The following is a 25,493-nucleotide window of genomic DNA, read 5'->3' as shown; positions in this document are numbered from 1 at the left end:
TGATGATGATGTTGTATTATTTTGCAACAGCATCTTTCATTGTAAATGAGGCATACATGACGAGTGCATAGCCTGCTTATCAGTCCATTCACCATTAAAGCTGGGCTTTTCCACCTCTTGGACTGTGACATGTTTACCTGACAACAGCCGTTTCTTTCTGCAAGCATTTTCCACCAATCAGGACGCTGCATACTACAATAATGTTTACATAACGACAGACTTTAACCATCACTCCTCAGTGAACTGCCTCCGAGTCTGAGATCATTTTCTAGTTAAAGAGCCAGTTATCATTAAGGAGTTTCCATGGTTTTTTAGGGGTTTTCTCACACTAATACATGTTCAAAAATAAATAGTATTAATTAAATTCAAGAAAGTGAAGATTTCTAACAAGAATAGACGTATTAGGTATAAATTCATTTTATTTTATTTTTTTGAAAGTCCGTCCCCCACAGTGTCCGCTTAGAAAAATTCTGGCCCTTGAAAAAATGTCGTTGACGACCCCGGAGGTACAGACTCAACTGATCAGCTGTAAGAAACAGGAGGAGACTCTCCGTCCTACACAGGACTCAGAGACACTGAGGAACCAGCACCGAACCAGAACCCAGGATAGAGAGGCTGAGTGAATGTGGTGTTGAAGGTGTGGAGGAGGATCAGTGAGTCAGACGAGACTGTGTAGAAGGACAGAGAGCCAGCAGGACAGTCCACATACACTGCTACTCTATCAGAGACAGAGGAGGAGCTGTCTGCTACTCTACCAGAGACAGAGGAGGAGGAGATGTCTGCTACTCTACCAGAGACAGAGGAGGAGGAGATGTCTGCTACTCTACCAGAGACAGAGGAGGAGGAGATGGATTTTACTCTGGTATTGTGCCAGACAGAGTAACGATGATCAGAGCAGAACAGACTCCAGGACTGATTATTATATCCAAACAAACCGTCATCACTGTCTCCTCTCCTCCTGATTCCTCTGTAACTCACTGATATATGAACCTCTCCTCTCCTCTCGACCTCCCAGTAACAGCGACCAGTCAGACCATCTCTACACAGCAGCTGAGACCAGGAGTCAAACCTCTCTGGATGATCAGGATATGACTGATCCTCCTTCACACGTGTCACCATCCTGTTGTTGTCAGACAGTTTGAGGTTTCTGTTCACTGTGTTTGTGTCCAGTGTGAGTTCACAGGAATCTGACGGAGAGAAGGAGACACAACACAGCTGCAGTTATTAACCAATCAGCACTTTGATGATGACATCAGAGGGCTGAATGAGTGATGTCACAGTTTGATGAATGAAATTAAAAACACACTTACACTTCCTGAGACCTGGTGTCAAATATCTGACTCCAGCAGGCTCCACCCTGAAAGGAGGGAGGGGGGGTTTATTACATCACTCAGAAAGAGAGAGAGAAGAAGAAAAGTAGACATGTTCTATGTGTGTGTGTGTGTGTGTGTCTGTCTGTCTCTGTGTGTCTTTGTATCTGTGTGTGTGTGTATGTGTGCCTGGCTGTGTGTGTGTGTGTGTGTGTCTTTGTGTGTCTGTGTGTGTGTGTGTGTGTGTCTGTGCCTGTCTGTGGATTTCTATCTGTGTGTATCGTACCTGTGTGTATGTGTGTGTGTATCATACCTGTGTGTGTGTGCGTGTCTGCATGTTTCTGTGTGTATCTGTTTGTGTGTCTGTGTGTGTCTGTCGTTGTGTGTGTGTGTGTGTGTGTATCTATGTATGTGTCTGTGTGTCTGTGTGTCTGTCTTTCTGTCTGTGTGTGTTTGTGTGTTAGTGTGTCTGTGTGTATCTGTGTGTCTGACTGTGTGTGTGTATGTGTGTGTTTGCCTGTGTGCGTGTGTGTATGTCTCTGTGTGTCTTTGTGTCTGTGTGTGTCTGTGTGTGCCTGTCTGTGTGTGTGTGTCTGTGTATCTGTGTCTGTCTGTGTCTGTCTTTGTGTGTCTGTGTATGTCTGTGTGTGTGTGTGTGTGTGTGTGTGTGTGTTTGTGTGTGATCTGTGTCTGTGTGTGTGTGAGTCTGTCAGTGTGTGTGTGTGTGTGTGTGCATCTGTGTGTATCGGACCTGTGTGTGTGTGTGTGTGTGTGTGTGTGTGTGTGTGTGTGTATCTGTGTCTGTCTGTGTCTGTTTGTGTGTGTGTGTGTCTGTGTGTGTTTGTGTTTGATATATGGGTCTGTGTGTGTGTGTCTGTCTCTGTGTGTGTGTCTGTGTGTGTGTGTATCTGTGTGTATCGTACATGTGTGTGTGTGTATATCAAACCTGTGTGTGTCTATGTGTGTGTGTGTGTGTGTGTGTATATCGTACCTGTGTGTGTGTGTGTGTGTGTGTGTGTCTGTGTCTGTGTGTCTGTGTGTGTGTGTGTGTATCGTACCTGTGTGTCTGTGTGTGTCTGTGTGTGTGTGTATCGTACCTGTGTGTGTTTGTCTGTGTGTGTGTGTGTGTATGTGTGTGTATCGTACCTGTCTGTGTGTGTGCTGTACCTGTGTGCGTGTGTGTGTGTGTGTATGGTTACTATGGTAATGGTGCCTGTTTCTTGTAAAGTAACTAGCGTTACAGAAGGCTGTAGTCTTGTGCTGAAGTCCTCAGTTGTAGCAGGAAAAGATAAACAGATCGGAGCGTAGTGTGTGAAGAGTGAAGAGCGGAGGTGTTCACAAGAGAAGAAGCTTGGAGTAACGTAACTATGGAGATAGAGCTAGCCTTCAGTAATGCTATTACTGTACAAGAAACAAGCATCATTTGGTCCGTTTCCATAGTTACATAGTCACTGATAGGACCACTACACTGCTCAATTACCTATTTATGAGGGGGAATACACTTCTCTGTGTGTGGGTGTGTGTGTGTTTGTGTGTATCGTACCTGTGTGTGTGGGTGTGTGTGTTTGTGTTTGTGTCTGTGTGTGTGTGTGTATCGTACGGCCACCTGTTCTCCTTTAACCATGCTAACACAACAGCTAACTCTGTTAAAGGAACACGCCGACTTATTGGGAATTTAGGTTATTCACCGTAACCCCCAGAGTAAGACAAGTCGATACATACCCTTCTCATCTCCGTGCGTGCTGTAAGGCTGTCTGACGGTTCCAGCATTAGCTTAGCCTAGCACAGATCCAGCAGGTAACTGGTTCCAACTAGCCCACTTCTCCAAATTGTGACAAAAGTGACAAAATAACGCCAACATGTTCCTATTTACATGTTGTGATTTGTATAGTCACAGCGTGTACAAAAAAACAACGTAACATGAGACACAGCCATCTTCTAACAGTAAACAAACCGGGAACTATGTTCTCAGACAGGCTTGCTGCGAGCATATCACTCCGCCCAAGTACTATATATAATAATAATAATAATAATAATAATAATAATAATAATAATAATAATATAGTTCCCGGTTTGTTTAAAGTTAGAAGACGGCTGTGTCTCATGTTATTTTTTACACGCTGTGACTCTATAAATCACAACATGTAAATAGGAACATGTTGGCGTTATTTTGTCACTTATTGGGAGCAGTAGGATGTCTGGAACCACTCACCTGCATGTTCTGTGCAGGCCTGATGCCGCTGGAGCCGTCAGACAGCATTACAGCACACACGGAGATGAGAAGGGTATGTATCGACTTGTCTAACTCTTGGGGTTACGGTGAATAAGCTAAATTCCCAATAAGTCGGCGTGTTCCTTTAACACAACATTTAACCATGCTAACACAACAGCTAACTCTGTTAAAGGGGTGATAGAATGATTATATAGGGTATTTTACACATATTTTACACTGTTCCTTAAGGTCTCTTAATGGGGTATGTAACATTGGTTGGGCTAAAAACTGCCCAAATGCTATTTTATTAGGCCCTTAACTACCCTGTGAATATGGCTCTATTTGCAACAAGAGCTTTTCTTCCAAATATGGTATGCTGATGAATATTCAGAATGAGCTGCGCGCTGATTGGTTTTGAGCAAACCACATAGAAACACATGGGAGACTCGACAGCAGGTCTCATATTTCAGACACTGCAAAGTTATACATTGTTTGTCGGGCTATTTCGTTATTAAATTCACTTCTGAGACTTTTTAAAGCGAGAAATCAACTATATAAAGCTCAAATATGGGCCGTTTTCTGAAAATTGATGGCCAATTGCAAATTTGGTAAGACTGTGTGTTGGATTTCAGCGCCGGTGCTGCCTGTGTTGCTGCCTCGCCGCCTGGCCTGCCTTCCTTCACAGACCCTGGAGCTCTGTCAGAGCAGCGGCGTTTGGTAGCCAATTAGCCCAAAAACGGTGACTTTGTATGTACTTTGGGTATTGAGTGCTTTGGGCTGAATATGAGATTTGCCAGCTGTGATGGAGCTCCAAGTACACCATCCCAGTAAACAGTAGATTCACATTGATATCAACAGAGTCGTCCACCTTCCTCTTCCTGCTCACATACACCGCCATCTCTGATTGGCCCAGGATGACATTTAACAACTGACATTTATATTTAGCAAACTTCCTGTACCTGAACCCAAGGATGAACATGTGTTTGGAGAAGACCTCCCCTACCTTACTGAACAGTTTCTCCAGCAGCAAGAACAATGGCAGCAGACGCACACACTCACAATAACAATGAAACACAGTTTCTGTCTCATCACAGTAAGGACATGTGTCACTAACCCCAGGACTAATGACAGACAGGAACTAACCCCAGGACTAATGACAGACAGGAACTTGGTGACCGCCACTATCCCGTGTAACACTCTCCACTGGAGGTCAGCTACTCTTTTTGGTAATGGTGGTTTATATAAACTCCTCCATGCAGGTTGGACATCAGCCGCCAAACCTAGATGTCCTCGCCACGGTGTGTCAGCCCCTTCATGGAGGGTTCATCAGGTCTGATCTGAGAGGGTTCATCAGGTCTGACCAGAGAGGGTTCATCAGGTCCTCTGGTCAGACCTGATGAACCCTCACAGATCAGACCTGTTGAACCCTCTCAGATCAGACCTGATGAACCCTCTCAGATCTGGGAAGAACTGCTTCGTCTTAACCGCCTTAATCCCCTTAGTGTCCTGCAGGAACTTCTTAATTTTATCCAGAGGATAAAGAGTTAACTCCTCTACTTGGGATGCTGTCCACTCACATTCCTCCTCATCATCCTCATCCTCATCACTCAGAACCTCCAGCAGCTTTTTAGCTTTTGCCTCACTCTGCTCTTTGTAAGAACTGCTTTTTCTTTTGCTGGATCTTTTAGTTAAATCCATCTCTTCGGACAAATTTTCAGCCAAAACATCATCAACCACATTTGTAACATTCTGACTGCAGCTTTTTCCTTTAGCACTGCCTTTCTTTTTCCCTGTCTGTTTGTTATTTTCTGCTTTGTCATTAGACTGGGCATGTCCTTCATTTACACTCTCATTTAAACTCTCATTATGTTCAACATCTTTCTCTTTTTCCTGCGTGTCTAGTTACGTTGCCTGTGCAGTTTGAGTCTGAGTCAGCCGCAGGTGGCGCAACCTCTGAGTCTGAGCCCCTTTGGAGGTGGCTCTGCGGCCCGGTCGGCTGAACCGCCCGGCCCCTTGGGATCGGGGGCCGGTTCAGCAGACTAATAACTAACAACCACACAACCAAATAAACACATACACAACCCCAAATACACAGAAAAACAAAGATAGAGACTCACACGCTCCTGAGACTCACTCTGCACTCACGCATCCGCGTAAGAAGTAGAGCTGGTGGAGTTGAAGGAGCTACAGCTTTCCAAACAGACCACTGAATCCACACAGCAGCTAACGCCGCCTTCACACTGGCAGTTGAAATCAGCTCCGAAACAACCGGAAGTCATTCATTTCCTCTGGAGATTCACAAACCGCATGTGAATGGGTCCGAACCGGGTCTGAACGAGTGCGGTGCAAAAACAATCGTGTCAGTTGGTCATCCGGATGGTTAAAAAAATTGAACTCTTGCGAAAGGCTCCTATCCAACAATTCCAGCGTTGCTATGGTACTGATAAACAAACCTGCTAATGCTAACTGGTTAGCTAGCAACAGACATCGAACTATATGAACATTATATCGCTATATCACATTTAAACAACGTGACATGTCAACATCCTGGGCAACTTTTCTCCACGCAGCAGCCTTTCTATTTCTATCTGTATAAGAGAGGTCAGAGAGAATCGGACATTCAGACACTTATCAGTCCTTCTAGTCTCTCTGTCATTTTTGTGAGTCGCTTCCGAAGCTTTTCAACGGTGTAGTACGACGTCCGCTGGGGGCGTATTGCGTATTACGGAGCAGATTTCAACTGCCAGTGTGAAGGCGGCGTAAGGGACCAGCTCAGCCAGGTGAGGAACGAGATGAAGGCCTCCATACAGGAGCTAAGAGGAGAGGTCCAGGAGCTGCAGCAGGACAGAGAAGCTCTGAGAACAGAGCTCACTGCTATAAGAGAGGAGCTGCAGCAGGACAGCCTGCACCACCTCACAGACCCAGCCCACACCACCCTCCACCTTCTTATACACAAGGCAACCCCCCCAGGACCAGAGCAGCACCAGCCCAACAGAGACCCCCCCACCCTTAGTCCCCAGGCCTCATCCTGGACCCCACCCTGCTGGCCCAGCCCAACACCACGCTCAACCAACCAGTGCTGGCAACCCTGCAGACCTGGGGGAGATCAGACACCTGCTCAGTCTCATATGCTCCAGGCTGATCAGCTAAGTGGGACTCTAAGGTGTCATAAACACTATTCTTATTTTAAGAAGTATAGTGTGTTTTCATAACAGTCTCAAGTTTTATAAGTTTAACTACTATCCACTTTTCATTAGAGCTGTTTTATCTTAAGTAGTTGATAGACTATTCAATTCAGGTCTTAAATTAAGGCTATTATTACTAGATTTATTATATTTTTCATATTTTATTTTAACCACTTGATGTCTTTTTATTTCAACACACAACACAATAATTCATAATTTGTTTTGGTCTCTCAAATACTGTAACCCTGTAATTAATCTGCAAATAACTAAACGGAAGATACCATTTAGAATATGTGTAACTTAAATAAAGTAACTACTATTGCTACTTTAGTCAAAGAGAGAGAGAGAGAAAGAGAGAGAGAGAAAGAGCATGTACGGAGATAACGGAATAACCTGATTTCTCTGTGTGCCATGTTGCCTAAACATTAGAGTTGAGCCGGATACTCGGCTGAAACGAGTATCCGGTACGGATAAAGCACTTTTGCCGAGTACGAGTATTATACGAGTAATACGAGTCAATATCTGTGCTCGGATTGAATAAAAATCCTCATTGGGTAGCTGACTGTGTCTGTGTTCTGTGATTGGCTAGTCACACAGTAGCCCCTCCCCTACACACATACAGATTTATTGTGTTGCTGTCTGTGTCCCGCTCCGCTCACTCACACACAGAACACTCTGTCTCTCCCTCAGGGCGTTTTCACACATGAAAGTCCGAACCAAGGTCCGGACCAAGGTTCATGTTTTTGTTACATTGTATACATTTGATCCGGTAAGTTTTGGTTTCACACTGCAGTTTTGCAAGCGCACTAAAGATCTCTACGTGACAAAACTACGTCCTGTCGTCATCACATACGTGAGCTGCGTCTCCAGATACTTATCACTGATTGGTTTGTTGACGGCTTCCCTGTCCTCTCATATCCTCTGTCTGGGTCAGAGTTCAGGCTATTCAACTGACCGCTGCTCTCCCCTACTGCCGCGGCTCTTTTTGTTTTGTTGTGATGTAGAGAAGCAAGACACGGGACTTTCTTTCTGGAGCATTTATTCAGAGACAAACGGAAACATACACTGTAGCCTACATTTACTACCACTTAACAAATAAAATGCTGATGTATTCTCTGCTCTGATAGCTGACAGCTGTCTGCTCTGAGCGCATTCACCGTCACTCTCTCTCTCTCTCACTAAGCACCGAGCTATTCCTTAAAGTAGCTTCGCCGGTCTTGTAACACGAGGAGAGCCTGCCAGAGCTTCCTGTATTTGGTCCGAAAGTCCGAACCTGCCCAAAAATGCTTTCACACTATAAAACAACCCCATTGTTGGTCGACTTTTTTTGGGAATCTCTTTGTCGTCGGACAAATTTGGTCGTTTGGTTAGGACCGTGGATCTGGGCGAGGTATTAGAAGTGTGTTTTCAGGTTAGAGAATTTGTCAGGTTCGCGTTTTCCGCGTAGGATTTCTTCAGCTTCAGGTTTATTTTTTACTTTGGTTTGTAGTACTTACTTATTAACCAGTAGAGTTCTGGTAAACGTGGGTTTGTTCAGACGTGGTGCTTGGTAGAATGTGACTTGCGTTGCTTCTCTGCCTGTCGGAGATATGTTTTCTTTTTTTAAACCGTCTGCTGGCTCTAACCAGTTTTTTTGACTTCACGAGTGTCTGACACTTTCTTAATGTATTTCATAAAAAAAATAAAGGAAGTAGTGGTATAAAACTATATTACAAATTAATTAGCTACACACACACACACACACACACTCTATCTCACTCTCTCCCTCTCTCTGCCGGTCATCAGAGTTTTTATTTTTTTTTAAACCGTCTGCTGGCTCTAACCATTTTTTTTGACTTCATGCACTGAGTATCTGACACTTTCTTGCTGTATTTTATAAAAAAAAATAAAGGTAGTTGTGGTATGAATAGTTAATTTGTTATCGTGATCAAAACTATTGATCTGATGCTCGATGCTGATGCTGTCATGTAAATAGTTTTCTAATCAGCAATAAATATAACAATTTCTGATCAACCCATATCAATTGCATGCTTAAAATACCCACGACCCACTTCCGGGTTAAATCCCGCCCACTTCCGGGCTAGGCCCCGCCCAGTCCGAGTACAGATACAGATAATTCATATGGTTAACAGATACAAATACAGATAATGCTGTACTCACTCATCCCTACTAAACATCATATCCTGAATATGATCAAAAACAGGATAATCCTCATAACTGGAGTATTCATGTCCATGTAAACACATATGATACAAACAACATGCTAGATCCGTGGGTTCAGAGATAGCAGCATCCATAGCAACCAGCAGTTTATCTACAGCAGTAGCTGACTGTGTATTTTACACCTGGGCCTTCAGTACTATCCTCCGGCAGTTAAATCACCTTTGAATAACCTCACCATGACACTAGGACATTACCGTGTGGAATAACGTGATTTAACACAAGGCTCAACACCTAGAGACACCTAATACACTACTGCAGAGACACGAACACACGCTGACTGAAGCCACCACTTTCACACAGTATGACAGGATGCTGCATCATATATAGTCAAAATGAATGGAGTTACCAAAGAAACCAAAACAAACCCACAACAACCGGTCATATCAGTGGTGTAACAAGCCAACACCGGCCCTTAAGCAGGATTATCGAGGCGGGCCCCCCTACTACAGAATGTGATGACGGTATAATGTCCATGAGTAGGCTACCATGAATAGGACAGGATAGGATCATAGAGACACAGCATATAAGAGATGAGATGACTGACAAAATCAGGAGTAGCCTACCTGCACCACAACAACAACAAAACACTGGTGAATGCGCACCATAACACATGAAAAAACATACAAGGGCAGTCCCTCCAGGATTTTGCCTTTTTTGAGATTGTTGCGGCCCAAAATGCCTGATTTTGCGCAAGCTTTTGTAAAAACACAATGAAGTTGTGAGAGACAGTGAACGTTGCAAAAAAAAGTTGCGATTTTTTTTATATAGTTCTTTAAAAATAAAAAGGAAACTTGTTTTGGGGAGAATAACAATTATTACTATTAATTAATTACTCTGGGCTGAGATTTCCTAGGAACCTTACCAAAAAGGCTCAGGATTGCTGCAAATGTTGGTATAATATGAAAATGGCTGGTGGATTTAACACAAAAAATTATAATTTATTGAGTGAATCAAATATGCACATATCTGTCACTGTCAGTGGCTTGTTGATCTTTACATTTTAAGTTAATTTCCTCCTGGCCTGGGACACACATTCATACGGTTTGATAAAGTACTTATTGGACTTTAACTTATCATTGCACTTACAATGACGAGCATAACTGTCCTCAATTTAGGTCATCCTGTACGTCTCATTTGTGTGTTTTCCTGCATTCACCGTGTGTGATTATGTGTGTGTGTATGTGTGTGTTTGTGTGTATGCGCACGTCAGTCGCAGGGGGAACGAAGCAGCCCCGCCCGCTGCAAAGAGCCGACAGGATTGAAACAGCAGCAGCTTTCAGCGACTTTATAGTGAAAAATCGTTACAGCGTACATTGATGTTAAAATGTCTACAGGTCGGCAGGACGGTCTGAAATGTTTTGGACGGTCTTTCGCTGTACGTCTTGTTGGTAAATGTGAGATATTCGAGTCACACTGGTGTCTCATCCATGGTCTCGTTTTCATATCAAAAACAAGGAAATTAATTTGACCCGTCCTCACTCCCACTTGGTCACTGGCTGTCAGGGTGCACGGGGGACTGCTGGGATTTTCGCGAGTGATGAAAATGTGATAGGGGGCCCGGCTGTCAATATGCAGGCCCCTGATTGGTCCGGGCCCTTAAGCACCTCATACCCTGCTTACTGATAGTTACGCGTCTGGGTCAAATTTACTCGTACGGTGACCACAAAGAAATCAGGTCAAAGGTTTTAGAACACCCCAATTTTTCCAGGTTTTTATTGAAATTCATGCAGTTCAATGTCTTATTGTACTCTGAAATTAAAGAATAAAACAAATGAACAATTTAAGTTAAAAAAGAAATCATGGAATCCATTTATAAACCAAAATGTATTCTACATTTTTGACTCATCAAAGTAGCCCCCTTTGGCAGATATAACAGCTGAACACACTCGTGGCATTCTTTCTACAATGGAAATCAAATATTCTTCAGAAAGTTCTTCCCAACTCTGTTGCAGAAGTTCCCATAAATGTGTGGCACTTGTAGGTTGCTTTGCTTTCACTTTTCTGTCCAGTTCATCCCAAACCAGCTCAATGTGGTTTAAGTCTGGGACTGTGCTGGCCACTCCATGTTTTGAAGCTTACCATCTTGTTCTTTTTTGCTAAGGTAGTTCTGGCATAGCTTGGACTTATGTTTTGGGTCATTATCTTGCTGTAGGATGAACCCCTGACCAACTAGGCGCATACCAGAGGGTACTGCATGGTGCTGCTAAATGCTGTGGTAGCCGTTTTGGTTCAGGGTGCCTTTCACTCTGTGAAAATCACTGACCCTGGATCCAGCAAAACAGCCCCAGACCATCACGCTTCCTCCTACATGTTTGACAGTTGATGTCACACACTGAGGAACCATCCTTTCGCCTACTCGACGGCATACAAAAAATCCTCCGTGATGAACTGAAGATTTCAAATTTGATTCATCAGTCCATAACGAATTCTTCCAGTCTTCATTAGTCCATTGACGATGTTTCTTGTCTCAGGCAAGCCTGTTTTTATTATTCTGACGTCTTAGCAATGGCTTTCTTGATGCAACTCGACCTATCAAACCTGCAGCTCCAGGTGTTCTCTTTACAGTTGAAACTGAAACTTGCTTATTCCGACCACTAATGTAGCTCAGCGCAAATTCTTTCAGGAAGACCTAACAAATAATCAGTTCTCTCCCTAAAGCGAATCAGCGCTGGAGGCTTTCACCTTTCTGATAAGCCAATCAGAATCGGCCACGGATTCATAGGCCAATCACAGCGTCACAACACTGCTTTAAAATCTGCTTCTCTCCCTGTGCTATCAGCTGTCATTTCAGGAAAGGCGTTCATTTTGCTTCACCTTTCACGGCCCGTGTCTCGGTTGGTAGCTGCTGATGTCTGTCCTGGAGGAAATCTCTCTCTCGTTTTGTCCCTGTCTAGCGGCCTTTTCTCCTGCACTAGGGAATCCACGCCGGATCAACCGGGAGCAACCTGGCAGCGTCCTTTAATTCACGTGCGCATTTACGGTAGTACACGGCGCTGCTGTTCCCATTGCTAAAGCCCTCTAGCGGCTCACTCCGTTCATGTTCGGAGGTCTCGCTGGGAAGCAGCTCATTATCATGCGCAATACTTCGTAGTGTGTCTGGTATAAGTTCCAGCCTCTCTTCACCAATTCTACGTACATATCATGTGTTGATAAGCGAGGAGTGACATTTATGCATTTGTTGCATATTCGTGACATGATCTGGGGTTAAATCGTTGTTCTAATATTTGGGCAGGTGTAAGATTCTTTTTGATAGGGAAACGACGCTATGTCACAGTCACACAGCGCGTAGTATACTAAGATACTAGGATACTATATACATGCATAATGGGATGCAATATACGTACGTCATGACATAATAATAGGGTAGAATACAAGAACGGACATTTAACATATATACAAGTTGGGTATACAAATGTACAACTGCTTAAAGATTCAGTAGGTAAGTCTTATAAAAGTAACTTTCTGTCCTATTTGCTGAAACTGACCCTATGGTCCAGTGGAACTACATGAATTATGTAATATGAAAAAAATCCAGTTCCTCTGGCACCACCTACAGCCTGTAGCCTGTTTGGCAAAATTCCACCGCTCCCGGTTGATTTTCTCCAATCAGGCCCACAGGGGGGGGTCTATCTGCCTGTCAATCACTGTTCAGGCATGTATACGCATGTAATAGGGTTCTCCCCTCCCCCTTCCCCGCGCACGAGCTGCAGAAAGGTTTCCCAAAACTCGGGTGAAGTGGGTTTTCATAGGTGGCGTGAGCTCCGGGATTTTAAAGATCTGAAGAACGATGCAGATGTAGCCACATTTCTTCTCGACAGGTAACATAATTACCATGAATGATTTATCTTTCACTTGGTTATTAGCAGTCAAAAGTCCACAAAGCTTTGCACAGTGGTTGGTCTGATATGATGCTGAAATTGCTAACAGTAGCCTGCTAGTTAGCATCGTTTTACTGTTGGTGAGTAAAGTTAACATTGTGTTAGTGTTTAGTTATTGAAAATGTTGTCTGACATGCCGGCAGTTCTGTCAAACTGCCTTGTGTGGGAGGGGCTTAGGTGACGGTTTGGGCTACAGCAGAAAGGGGGGAGGGACTGAGAAGTTGTCGATGTTCAAATTTGTTGACGAAGTCCTGGATCTTCACAATCTTACCTACAGCAGCTTTAAATAGTAACGTTGAATATGTGGATACGCCTTTTGTGCAGTTGCACTTAGTGCAGCTGTGATGCTACCTGTCTTATCTGGCACCCAGTGATGAGGTGTTAAAATGTTTTGCCTGGTAGGAATTGCTGACGTCAGCAGCATGCATGTGGCGAGTGCGCCATATTCATCGCAATTTATGAAGGGTATAAATCCAAGTGTTCTGAGCACTATGTCTGTTTATTTCGTTCACTGGCGTCATATCTTCGTGCCGGGTATCGACGATTTTAATGGATATCTAATTACCTTCTCTAACAGGCTGCATTTGCTTCGCATCAGCTATCTACATTCATCCTTATCTAATCCGTGGGGGTCTTCATGTTTTTGTTTTTTTGTTTAGATAAAATGGTGCCTGGTCTGCAAATTAGTTTCCCCTGGCTGACCTCGGTGGTTGGTCGTGGATCCAACGTGCGTTGACTCACTCATGGGCGCGCAAACTCAGCATGGTGACTATGTCACTATGTCGTGTGACCTCCATCTGTATTATGGTTGTCGCAACCTCTTATTCCTTCACTTTGATCCTCCTTGCAGTATCATATGTCTGATTCTCATTTACTTTTCCCTAGGTTTTGCCGATGCCCGGTATAGGGATTCTCATAATTGCTGCACTTTACGGACATCGTCATATCAACGTCCTTGTTAGGAGCACATTTTACATGATGTCATCGCAGCATGGAGCGTCAAGGGACGTATCTCTGACATTGAATGAGGCTGACTCATGGCATCTGGTCTATGTTTGGTTGGACGCAGACACACTCTGTTTCTTTTCTTAGGTAACTACTCATTGCTCAGGCATACTAGCTTCCTCTCACCTTATACTTCTTCCCAGGAGTTCCTGGTCTAAGATAGGTTAGCTATCATTTAAGCTAGTCTCATCAAAGCTCACGTTTCATCTTAGCTTATCGGGTCATATATTAAGATAGGGGCTGCTCTTATTGCAGCTAATCAAGGTATCTCAGATACGTCCCAACGATATGACGTCTGCTATAATGACATTGCTTGCTTACTATAATGCAACAGCCTGAGATGCAGTGATTTGATTGTCTCTATATTTTAGCATTACCTAACCATACGGGAGGTATTTCGCATGCGGTTTTGGGGCCAGATCACTGCATTTGTTTTCTATTTACAGATCCATAAAGATACTGTGGTACGCCGGACTGAGTTGCCGTACCGGTGGAGATGCCGTGTTATCCCGGCCTGAGTTGCCATACTGGTGGAGATGCCGTGTTATCCCGGCCTGAGTTGCCATACTGGCGGAGATGCCGTGTTATCCCGGCCTGAGTTGCCGATGCTGGCCTGAGTTGCCGAGGCCAGCTTGAGCTGACGATGCCGGCCTGAGTTGCCGATAACCGAAATACGGGTAGCATTTCACTGGCTGATTTCATTTGCTTTTCTAATTACAGATCATTATTGCAGTTAGGTAAGTATATTTTCTTTCTTCTATCACTAATTCTCATAACGTTTTTGGGGGATTGTCTTGGCTTTCTTACCCTTTAAAAATGATTTCATAATGATGGAGTCTAAGCTCCAAAGACTGTACATTTTATTAGACTTATGTACAATTTAAATTCATGTTGAACTATCTACAGTAAGGCCTCCTACTAACTCCCTCGCGCCTCTGTTCATTATTCCGGGGGATTGTCCCTTGTCTAAAGGTTGGTTTAGGCAACTTCTGGAGTTGATTCTCCTCAAATCTGGCATTTCACCGCAGCATTATTCAGGGCACTCATTCAGGATAGGGGCTGCAACCACGGCAGCCACTCAAGGAATTTCTCGAACCTCGCTGCAAAGGCTGGGTTGCTGGTCTTCTTCGGCTTACTCTTCATACATTTGTCCCAACGTCAACGTCATCCTCACCAATCAACAATCCCTAAAGCCATAAGCTTGCATATAACCGCTGTTGGTGTTTCATTTGGGCCTACGGGTTGCATGTCTCACATCTACGGAGGTATCCCGTTTATATCAAACTAGAGAATAATTATAATAGTAAAGAAGGTGGTTTTATTTCATGTTTACTGGCTAAATTGCTGTAACGGCGGAGATGCCTCGTTTTCCTTCATGTTTACCGCCCGAGTTGCCATAACGGCATATAAACGGTGGTGGTGTGTTTCTTCAGTTTAGCCGTTCACTTCGACAGAATTATTCCGTTCATATTGCTCTTACAATAGATAGCCTAATCAAATCTAATAGATTTTATTTAAAATTAAATACGGAAAAGTGTGTTCTATTTCCTTCATGTTCCCTTCCTCTATTCAGTCTCATTTTTGGGGGTTACATCATGATTCCCTACCCCTATATTAAATTAATATAAAGATGGCGTTCAATCTCCAATACTCTGTACAGTTACATGCTCTTGTACATTAAACCTTTTGCATATCTGCAAACAACTCTTTCCTGATTGAATTAAGCTGTGATTGAAGCTGTTGTCCTGTGAGCTGCCTATCACGCAAGCTGTTGACTCTCAGAAACTTGTCTTCTGATTCTGTTGTGGCTTTGGGTCTGCCAGACCCAACAATTCCCCCAAGAGCAAGCATTTGGTGCAACAGTGGACCTTTCTCCATAGAGAAACATGAACATTACATCACTCTCACACACACACACACACATATACATATACATATACATATATATATATATATATATATATATATATATATATATATATATATATATATATATATATATATATATATAGTGTTTGCACCGCAGGGACTAGGAAAAAGCGTTTTGAGCGACTTTTTTAACTTAGAGCCGGTATTCTCCCAATACAAGAGGAACTTAGATAAATAAATGGTCCGGACGTCAGTGTACGTCTCTGGTCGATCACATGAGCCATGCAGCACCGGCAACTGACATTTTAAACCTCTAGCTAACTAAACTGCAGAAAGAGTAATGCTTCATCCACGCACTCTTCTCACATTGATTTGTGCAAAGCTAGGCTAAACCTGTCCTGGACCTGTCTGTCGGGTTGAAACTGAACCACGGACAGTCCCTTTAACACACAGAGATGTGTTGCAACTACATCAATTATTAACAAGAGGAAGTCATCATTTTAGTTCCTGGAAATGTTCTCCTTTAAAACTTCCTACAAAAAAAACTTCTTTTTGTTCATCGGTGTTTGTACCTGAGAGTGTCCAGTCTCCAGAGTGGATCCTTCAGTCCCACTGACAGTAGCTTAATTCCTGAGTCTCCTGGATGATTGTAGCGCAGGTCCAGCACTCTCAGATGGGAGGGGTTGGAGCTCAGAGCACAGGCCAGAGAAGAACTGCTTTCCTCTGAGATCAGACATCCTGACAGACTGTAAACACACAGAAAAACACACAGGAACCCTCTGTCAACACGTGGAGCCATTGGAGCCGTTTAGTTTGTTGTCCAGGTACATTTTGGTTCAGATTTAGAATACACCTTTAAAATAATCTGTTCTATTTAATTATTTAACAAAAAAAGTAAACAATGAAAAATCGTCAGTAAAGTAAAGTAATATTATATAATTAATAACTACGCCCAAGTTTATCGTATCAGCAGACACAAAGTAGATGTTTTATCAACTAAAGTTAATCAGATTTTAAATGGTCATCAGTTGAATGGGTTAATGGATCCTGACCTGAGAGTCTCCAGTGTGCAGTGTGGACTCTTCAGTCCATCAGAGATCAGCTTCCCTCCTGAATCCTGCAGGTTGTTGTTGCTCAGGTCCAGCTCTCTCAGACTAGAGGACTCGGAGCTGAGAACTGAGGACAGAGCTTCACAGCTTCTCTCTGACAGGTTACAGCCACAAAGTCTGGAGAGACAACAGGAAGGAAACAACTTATCTATATTTAACTGGTGTTGAAAGATAACAGAGTATTTAATGATGAATAAATCACACAGAGCTTTGTTGGAGAGACAGTAATGATGAAGACAGATAAGGATTGTGTTTAAATATTAAGTCTGGACTATTGGTGATAAAGAATGTAATATCCATTTTCTAAACAAGTTGGAAACATGATCATTAATTGTGACTGAAGTAAAGTGAGTAAAAGACATCCAGTATTCAAATACACATAAGATTTAAAAAAAAAAATGCCATAGTCATAGATCATACATTGTGCTTTACGACCTAAGAACAAAATGCTTTGGAAACATTAAAAGATTTCCGAATTGCTAAATTTTAAATCCTGACATGAGAAGGATGGTTTAAATTGAATAAAGCTTAAAGTTTAGAGAAATGTCATAGAAGAAGACAAATAACAATTGTGTTTATATGTTGAGTCTGGACTTTTGGTGATACAGTATGTGAAATCCCTTCTCAGCATGTTTAAATATATGCTGCTCTACTATAAAGAAGTTGGAAACATGATAATTAATCGTGACTGAATTAAACAATATTATACGAGAGGGTCTGATTTAACGTAATTATTGGCACGACAGGGTGTGCTGTCTGCTAATTTGAGTAAGTTTTAAATGAATATCTGACCAATCAGATTGTCTAGTTGGATCCAAATCTTGTTTAATCAGAAATAAACAAACGTCCATTAATCAAAGTCACATAATATTAAAATATAAATTATTTGTGGATCTCAGCCACAGTTCATATTTCATTCTTCATGAAGTGATTGTAAATCTGAATAAAATACTTTGCAAACATTCACATTTTTTGAATGTTTCCAAAGTATTTTTCAATACAGTTTTTTTCAAAGATTATTGTTCTTGATCTGACCTGAGAGTCTCCAGTGTGCAGTGTGGACTCTTCAGTCCAACAGAGATCAGCTTCCCTCCTGAATCCTGGAGTTTGTTGTCACTCAGGTCCAGCTCTCTCAGACTAGAGGACTGGGAGCTGAGAACTGAGGACAGAGCTTCACAGCTTCTCTCTGACAGGTTACAGCCACTCAGTCTGGAGAGACAACAGGAAGGACACAAGTTATTTATATTTAAATCCTTTTGAAAGATATCAAAGTATTTAATGATGAATAAATCACACTTACAGAGCTTTGTTGGAGGGACAGTAATGAAGAAGACAGATAATTTTTGCGTTTAAATGTTAAGTCTGGACTTTTGGTGATAGAGAATATAAAATCAAATTTCTAAACAAGTTAGAAACATGATAACTAATTGTGACTGAATGAGGATTAAAAAGACATCCAGTATTCAAATTCACATAAGATTTAAAAAAAAAATGCCATATCCACATTTCATACTTTCTGCTTTACGACATATTATAAATAAGAACAAAATGCTTTGGAAACATTAAAAGATTTCAGAATTGCTACATTTTAAATCCTGACATGAGAAGGATGGTTTAAATTGAATAAAGCTTAAAGTTTAGAGAAATGTCATAGAAGAAAACAAATAACAATTGTGTTTGTATGTTGAGTCTGGACTTTTGGTGATACAGTATATGAAATCCCTTCTCAGCATGTTTAAATATCTGCTGCTCTACTCTAAACAAGTTGGAAACATGATAATTGATCTTGACTGAATTAGGCAATATTACACGAGAGGGTTTGATTTAATGTCATTATTGGCACTACAGGGTGTGCTGTCATGCTAATTTGAGTACGTTCTAAATGTCTAGCTGACCAATCAGGTTGTCTGGTTGGATCTACTTCTTGTATAATCAGAAATAAAAAACACGTCCATTAATCAATGTCACATAATATTAAAATATAAATTATTTGTGGATCTCAGCCACAGTTCATATTTCATTCTTCATGAAGTGATTCTAAATCAGAAGAAAATACTTTGGAAACATTCACATCTTTTTGAATATTTCCAAAGTATTTTTCAATACTGTTTTTTTCAAAGATCATTGGGCTTCATTCACCAACCATTCTTACGAAGAAATGTGTTCTTAAACCCTTCTTACAAACTTTTTACGAAGATTCTGGCATTCACTAATGTTTTCTTAACTTGGATTTGTTCTTAGCTAAGAACAAAATCTACGAACACTGAAAAGCACTCTTACGCACATTTGAGTGATGACATTTTGCTCCAAATTATTGGTTACTACATTTTATTTAATTCTACAGTCGTTTACAATGATAGTATTGCACTATAATGTATTTCTGATCATTTGTTGAAAAAGAAATCATATTATGCAAAAAAACACTAACACTGCAATTTACATTAGCAGTTAAACTGATTAAATCCTGCATTATTTGGGGATTTGTCGCTATTTATATGGTCAAAATCCAGTGGTAGAATGTAACAAAGTACAAATTCTTCATAATTGTACTTAAGTAAATTTTTTACGTATCTGTACTTTACTTAAGTGAACTCAATAGTGCATAGCCTACTTTTGACTTTTACTTTGTTACATTTTGCAGCAATTATCTATACTTTCTACTCCACTACATTTCTACAATGTTCCGTTACATTTTCTGATTAGTTTCCCCCTGCCAAAACGTCTTCCAGACCGTCTCTCGTTTGTCTCACCAGTAAAGTTTGGTTGCCGTAGATACTGTATATATGGGGCCACGCTGATCAGAGCCGGCTCTGGTGCTCCAGGGCCCGGGCACAGCGCCGCTGACCCTCGGTAATACAGCCCCCGGTAAAAGTGAAAATGAAAATCTTTGTTTTTTATTATTCCCGTTTTTAAATCATAGTTGCCATCTATTTCTCTCCACAGTGTCATTTACTCCTCCGCCAGGCTGCGTAAGACGCGTTCATATCTTATTTATTTGGCTGGACCTCTTCACATCTCCCCATTTGCGCTGCTTCACACACTTTATTTGCTTACTTGCATGGTTAAAGAAAAGAAAATACATCCATGAATAAAACCAACCTCATTCCGATTCTAACAACATATTTCCGTTTTATGCTGGTTAGGATAGGAACTTTTTTTAAAAGCCAGGCCTTTTTTGTGGTGTCTCCCAGGAGGTGCACAGGAAGTGTCATGTCCTTATATGGGAATTTGCGGGGCGTTTTTTTATGCTAATTAGGAACAACTGACACGCGCTTTCAGTTACGAAGACGTGGGATTCATCAATCCTAAGAGCACAGGTGCGAACAAATCTGCTGTTTAAGAACACGTCATGAATCCGACGTAGACTTTTCTTAGGAACCTTCTTAAGAGCATATTTAAGAGAAAACTTAGGAAGATATTGGTGAATGAGGCCCATTATTTTTGATCTGACCTGAGCGTCTCCAGTGTGCAGTGTGGACTCTTCAGTCCAACAGAGATCAGCTTCCCTCCTGAATCCTGCAGGTCATTGTTACTCAGGTCCAGCTCTCTCAGACTAGAGGACTGGGAGCTGAGAACTGAGGACAGAGCTTCACAGCTTCTATCTGACAGGTTACAGTCACTCAGTCTGGAGAGACAACAGGATGAACACAAGTTATTTATATTTAAATCCTGTTGAAAGATATCAAAGTATTAAATGATGAATAAATCACACTTACAGAGCTTTGTTGGAGGGACAGTAATGAAGAAGACAGATAGTTTTTGCGTTTAAATGTTAAGTCTGGACTTTTGGTGATAGAGAATATAAAATCAAATTTCTAAACAAGTTAGAAACATGATAACTAATTGTGACTGAATGAGGAGTAAAAAGAGATCCAGAGTTCAAATTCACATGAGATTAAAAAAAAAAAAGTCATAGCCATAGTTAATACTTTGTGCTTTATGACATGTTATGAATAAGAACAAAATGTTTTGGAAACATTGAAAGATTTTCAAATTGCTTAATTTTAAATCCTGACATGAGAAGGGTATTTTAAATTTAATAAAGCTTCAACTTTAGAGAAATGTCATAGAAGAAGACAAATAAACGATTGTTTATATGTTGAGTCTGGACTTTTGGTGATACAGTATATGAAATCCCTTCTCAGCATGTTTAAATATCTGCTGCTCTACTCTAAAAAAGTTGGAAACATGATAATAGTGACTGAATTTGGCAATATAACACGAGAGGGTTTGATTTAACGTCATTATTGGCATGACAGTGAAGCGGCTAAGCATGACTGAAGTGATAATATGACGTTATATCAAACCCTCCCGTGTAATAAAGTGATTATACAGCAATGTTTAAACTAAATAAAAATTATAATCAAACTGTATTCATATTGTGGGGTAATTCACTCTAAAAATAAAGAAAAGCAAAAGAGACCATTAATAGTCCCTCCATGTTAACTGATAGTCAGCCAGTCATCTTAAGCTAATGTTAGTTTTGTAACGGTAGAGATCGTGGAATTGTCCAAAACATAATAACTACCGCACATATAAACACCAAACTGTTTGGCTAAATTAATCTAGTTATAACTAAAATATCTACTAAACATTATTGTTTTGCTACAATACGTCCACAAACTTCATTATTGATGTGTCAGTGGCACAGCTGATGTGATCCAAACAGCTGATGTAATCCATCAGCTGATGTGATCCAAACAGCTGATGTGATCTAACAGCTGATTTGATCCAAACTATTCCAGTAACAATTAACTCCAGAGTGTAAAATGTTGTTTCATACAATGATTCACTTCTCATCATCTTCCAACTAATTATCAAAACTAAATCCTCCATATAAATCAAAATTAACAACAAAAAGATCCATTGTATCAATATTGTAGGTTACCGTTGTTTTTTTTTATACAGCCCTGGAAGTTGCAATGTTGCCATGGAAATGGCGGAGTAATATTACATGATGAATAAGGTGTGCTCAAATGGCTCTGATTGTGCTGTCATGCTGATTTGAGTATGCTCTAAATGTCTAGTTGACCAATCAGATTGTCTGGTTGGATTGTCTGGTTGGCTCTATTGTATATTCAGAAATAAGCAAACCTCCATTAATGAAACTCACATGATATTAAAATATAAATGATTCCTGGATCTCAGCCACAGTTCATATTTCATTCTTCATGAAGTGATTCTAAATCAAAATAAAATACTTTGGAATCATTCACATTTTTTTGAATGTTTCCAGAGTATTTATTAATACTTTATTTTTCAAAGATTATTGTTCTTGATCTGACCTGAGAGTCTCCAGTGTGCAGTGTGGACTCTTCAGTCCATCAGAGATTAGCTTCACTCCTGAATCCTGCAGGTCATTGTTACTCAGCTCCAGCTCTCTCAGACTAGAAGACTGGGAGGTAAGAACTGAGGACAGAGCTTCACAGCTTCTATCTGTCAGATTACAGTCACTCAGTCTGGAGAGACAACAGGAAGGAAACAACTTATTTATATTTAACTCCTGTTGAAAGATAGCAGAGTATTTATTGATGAAAAATATAATAAAAAAATAAAATCCCACTTACAGAGCTTTGTTGGAGGCTTTGACCACTGGCAGCAACCTCAGAAGAGCCTTCTCTGAAGCAGAGTATGTCTTCAGGTCAAACACGTCCAGATCTTTTTCTGATGACAGTAAGATGAAGACCAGAGCTGACCACTGAGCAGGAGACAGTTTATCTCTTGAGAGACTTCCTGATCTCAGTGACTGTTGGATCTCCTCCACTAGAGAACCATCATTCAGTTCATTCAGACAGTGGAACAGATTGATGCTTCTCTCTGTAGACAGATCCTCACTGAACTTCTTCTTGATGTACTCAACTGTTTCCTGATAGGTCTCTGAGCTACTTCCTGTCTGTGTCATCAGACCTTGTAGGAGAGTCTGATTGGTCTGCAGTGAAAGGCCCAGGAGGAAGCGGAGGAACAAGTCAAGGTGTCCATTTGGACTCTGTAAGGCCTTTCCACAGCACTCTGATGGAGACATTTTACTTCAGGTTTGACTCGAAGACTTTAGGCATCCAGGAGGTTGTTTTTCTTCTGACAGCAGGTTGACTCCAGAGTTGATGAACGTCAGATGAACATGAAGAGCAGCCAGAAACTCCTGAACACTCAGATGGACGAAGCAGAATACCTTGTCCTCATACAGTCCTCTCTCCTCTTTAAAGATTTGTGTGAACACTCCTGAGTACACTGAGGCTGATCTGATATCGATGCCACACTCCGTCAGGTCTGATTCATAGAAGATCAGGTTGCCTTTCTGCAGCTGCTCAAAAGCCAGTTTCCCCAGAGACTCAATCATCTTCATTGTCTCTTTATTCCAGTTTGAATCGGTCCCAGCTCCTCCACCATATTTGATGTTCTGCAGTTTGGACTGAACCACCAGGAAGTGGATGTACATCTCAGTTAGGGTCTTGGGCAGCTCTCCTCCCCCTCTGGTCTTCAACATGTCCTCAAGAACTGTAGCAGTGATCCAGCAGAAGACTGGGATGTGGCACATGATGTGGAGGCTTCGTGATGTCTTGATGTGGGAGATGATTCTGCTTTCCTGCTTCTTGTCTCTGAATCTCTTCCTGAAGTACTCCTCCTTCTGTTGGTCAGTGAATCCTCTGACCTCTGTTACCACGTGAACACACTCAGCAGGGATCTGATTGGCTGCTGAAGGTCGTGTGGTTATCCAGAGGCGAGCAGAGGGAAGCAGTTTCCCCCTGATGAGGTTTGTCAGAAGCACATCCACTGAGGTGGACTCTGTAACATCAGTCAGGATCTCAGTGTTGAGGAAGTCCAGAGGAAGTCGACACTCATCCAGACCGTCAAAGATGAAGACAACTGGGAACTCTTCAAACCTGCAGATTCCTGCTTCTTTGGTTTCACTAAAGAAGTGATCAACAAGTTCCACTAAGCTGTACTTTCTCTCTTTCAGCATGTTCAGCTCTCTGAAAGTGAATGGAAATATGAACTGGATGTCCTGGTTGGCCTTGTCTTCAGCCCAGCCCAGAGTGAACTTCTGTGTTAAGACTGTTTTCCCGATGCCAGCCACTCCCTTTGTCATCACTGTTCTGATTGGTTCCTCTCTTCCATGTGGAGTTTCAAATATGTCTTCTCGTCTGATTGTTGTTTCTGGTCTGTCTGATTTTCTGGATGCTGTTTCAATCTGCCTGACCTCATGTTCATCATTGACCTCTGCAGTCCCTCCCTCCATGATGTAGATCTCTGTGAACATCTGATTCAGAAGGGTTGGGTTTCCTGCTTTAGCAATCCCCTCAAACACACACTGGAACTTCTTGTTTAGGTTAGATTTGAGTTTACGTTTACAAACTCCAGCAGAACTTCCTGAAAGAGTACACAAAAAAAGCTCATTAACTAATTTTGTAAAGAAAACATATTTTGACCCATCTCTGGAGACATTAGTAAATGTCCCATTAGTCCAGCAAGTTAAATCTTTAGAGAAATCCTCTTACTGCTCTGCAGACGGTCAGCCAGCTCGTCCTGCTTCATTCTCCTCAGGAAGTGCATTGTGATCTTCAGAAATGCCTCTCTGCTGCTCCTCTGCTCTTCATCCTCACCCTCCCTCTGACTCTCTAAGCATTCTGGGTAATCTGGATTCAGAACCTTCTGGATCTTCTTTAGCTCGTTCTTCACAAAAGTGCAGATGTTCTCCTCCAGCAGCTTGAACAGAATATTATATGAATGACACAATTAAACTGAAATCACGGAAGCAAACATCAGATCCATGTTGGACAGACTGACAATCCACTGGTCTGAAAAGTGCAGCATGGAGATGATTGTGAACAGAATAGCTGTAAAAGTAGTTGTTGTACATGTACAGACCATAAATATGGAGTCCAGGTGTGTTTGATGCTGCTGGGCAGACTGAGCACTGGGAACCTCTGAGATCTCCTGGTCCACTCTGTGGAGGAATCAGGAAGAATTAGCTCACATTATGTCTGTCCACACAGAGACAAACACAATATAAAGGTCCTGTGACTTAAAGTGTTGATTACAACATTAAATCAGATGGTTTGCCGTGACATGAAAGTGTTGGTGGTACTGCTGACCCCACTGTGAATCAACAGAAAGAACTGAGAAGTAAACAAGGGCTACAACATGGTAGGCCTGAAGGACTCCTGAAGCAGCAGACTGGTATTATGATGCCAGGAGGTCTGCAGTTTCTGTGGTCATAAAAGCAAACATTTGTAAGAAGAAGGAGTTTGGGGAGTCAACAGTGAAAAACTTTCTGTTGGCCTCACCATGATTTTGACAAACCATCAGCAGACTCAGGAGGGGGAAGCAGAGCTTAGATGGCCTGTTTGTAGATGGGGAGAACTGCTGACGTGGACTGAGGATAATGTTGGATGGTGGTTCCCTTTTTTTGCTTCTAATTATTGACTTCTGATATGACATCCAACTGGCAAACCCACATCCAACATTTGGGAAGAATTTTGCGTTTTGACCAATTTGGGTCAGGAGACATCAGGGGAAAAAAATCTGGTCATGAACCCACTCACTGAAACTAGTGTCCCGACTCAAATGGCAGAAGTCTTCTCATGGCAAATAGTGTCCTGACCCAGGTGACACAAACATTTACCAAGGATCGCTGGTTCTCCAGGGGGATGTGCAACAGAAGTTACCCTGGAAGGGGCACTCTGAGGCACATACAGTACATC

The 25,493-nt window shown here is 41.8% G+C and overlaps 1 protein-coding gene, 1 long non-coding RNA gene and 1 pseudogene across 13 annotated transcripts in view; 1 reads left to right on the top strand and 2 right to left on the bottom strand.

Annotated features, from left to right (window-relative positions):
- Positions 1-25,493, top strand: part of LOC120570840 (NLR family CARD domain-containing protein 3-like) — a 590,579-nt gene that overhangs the window by 139,624 nt on the left and 425,462 nt on the right. The window lies entirely within an intron of this gene.
- LOC120570823 lies at positions 220-24,340 on the bottom strand (annotated as a pseudogene).
- LOC120571679 overlaps positions 24,472-25,493 on the bottom strand; it is a 223,234-nt gene continuing 222,212 nt past the window's right edge. The window contains exons 4-5 of the long non-coding RNA XR_005641261.1: positions 24,658-24,736; positions 24,472-24,495 (exon numbers count right to left, since the gene is read on the bottom strand). This is a non-coding gene — a long non-coding RNA (uncharacterized LOC120571679). The remainder of the gene's footprint in view (positions 24,496-24,657; positions 24,737-25,493) is intronic.

This window comes from Perca fluviatilis, chromosome 2 (genome assembly GCF_010015445.1).
Source record: "Perca fluviatilis chromosome 2, GENO_Pfluv_1.0, whole genome shotgun sequence".
Lineage (NCBI taxonomy): Eukaryota > Metazoa > Chordata > Actinopteri > Perciformes > Percidae > Perca > Perca fluviatilis.
The sequence above is the reverse complement of the archived record's forward strand: the minus strand, read 5'-3'. Positions and strand labels throughout refer to the sequence as shown.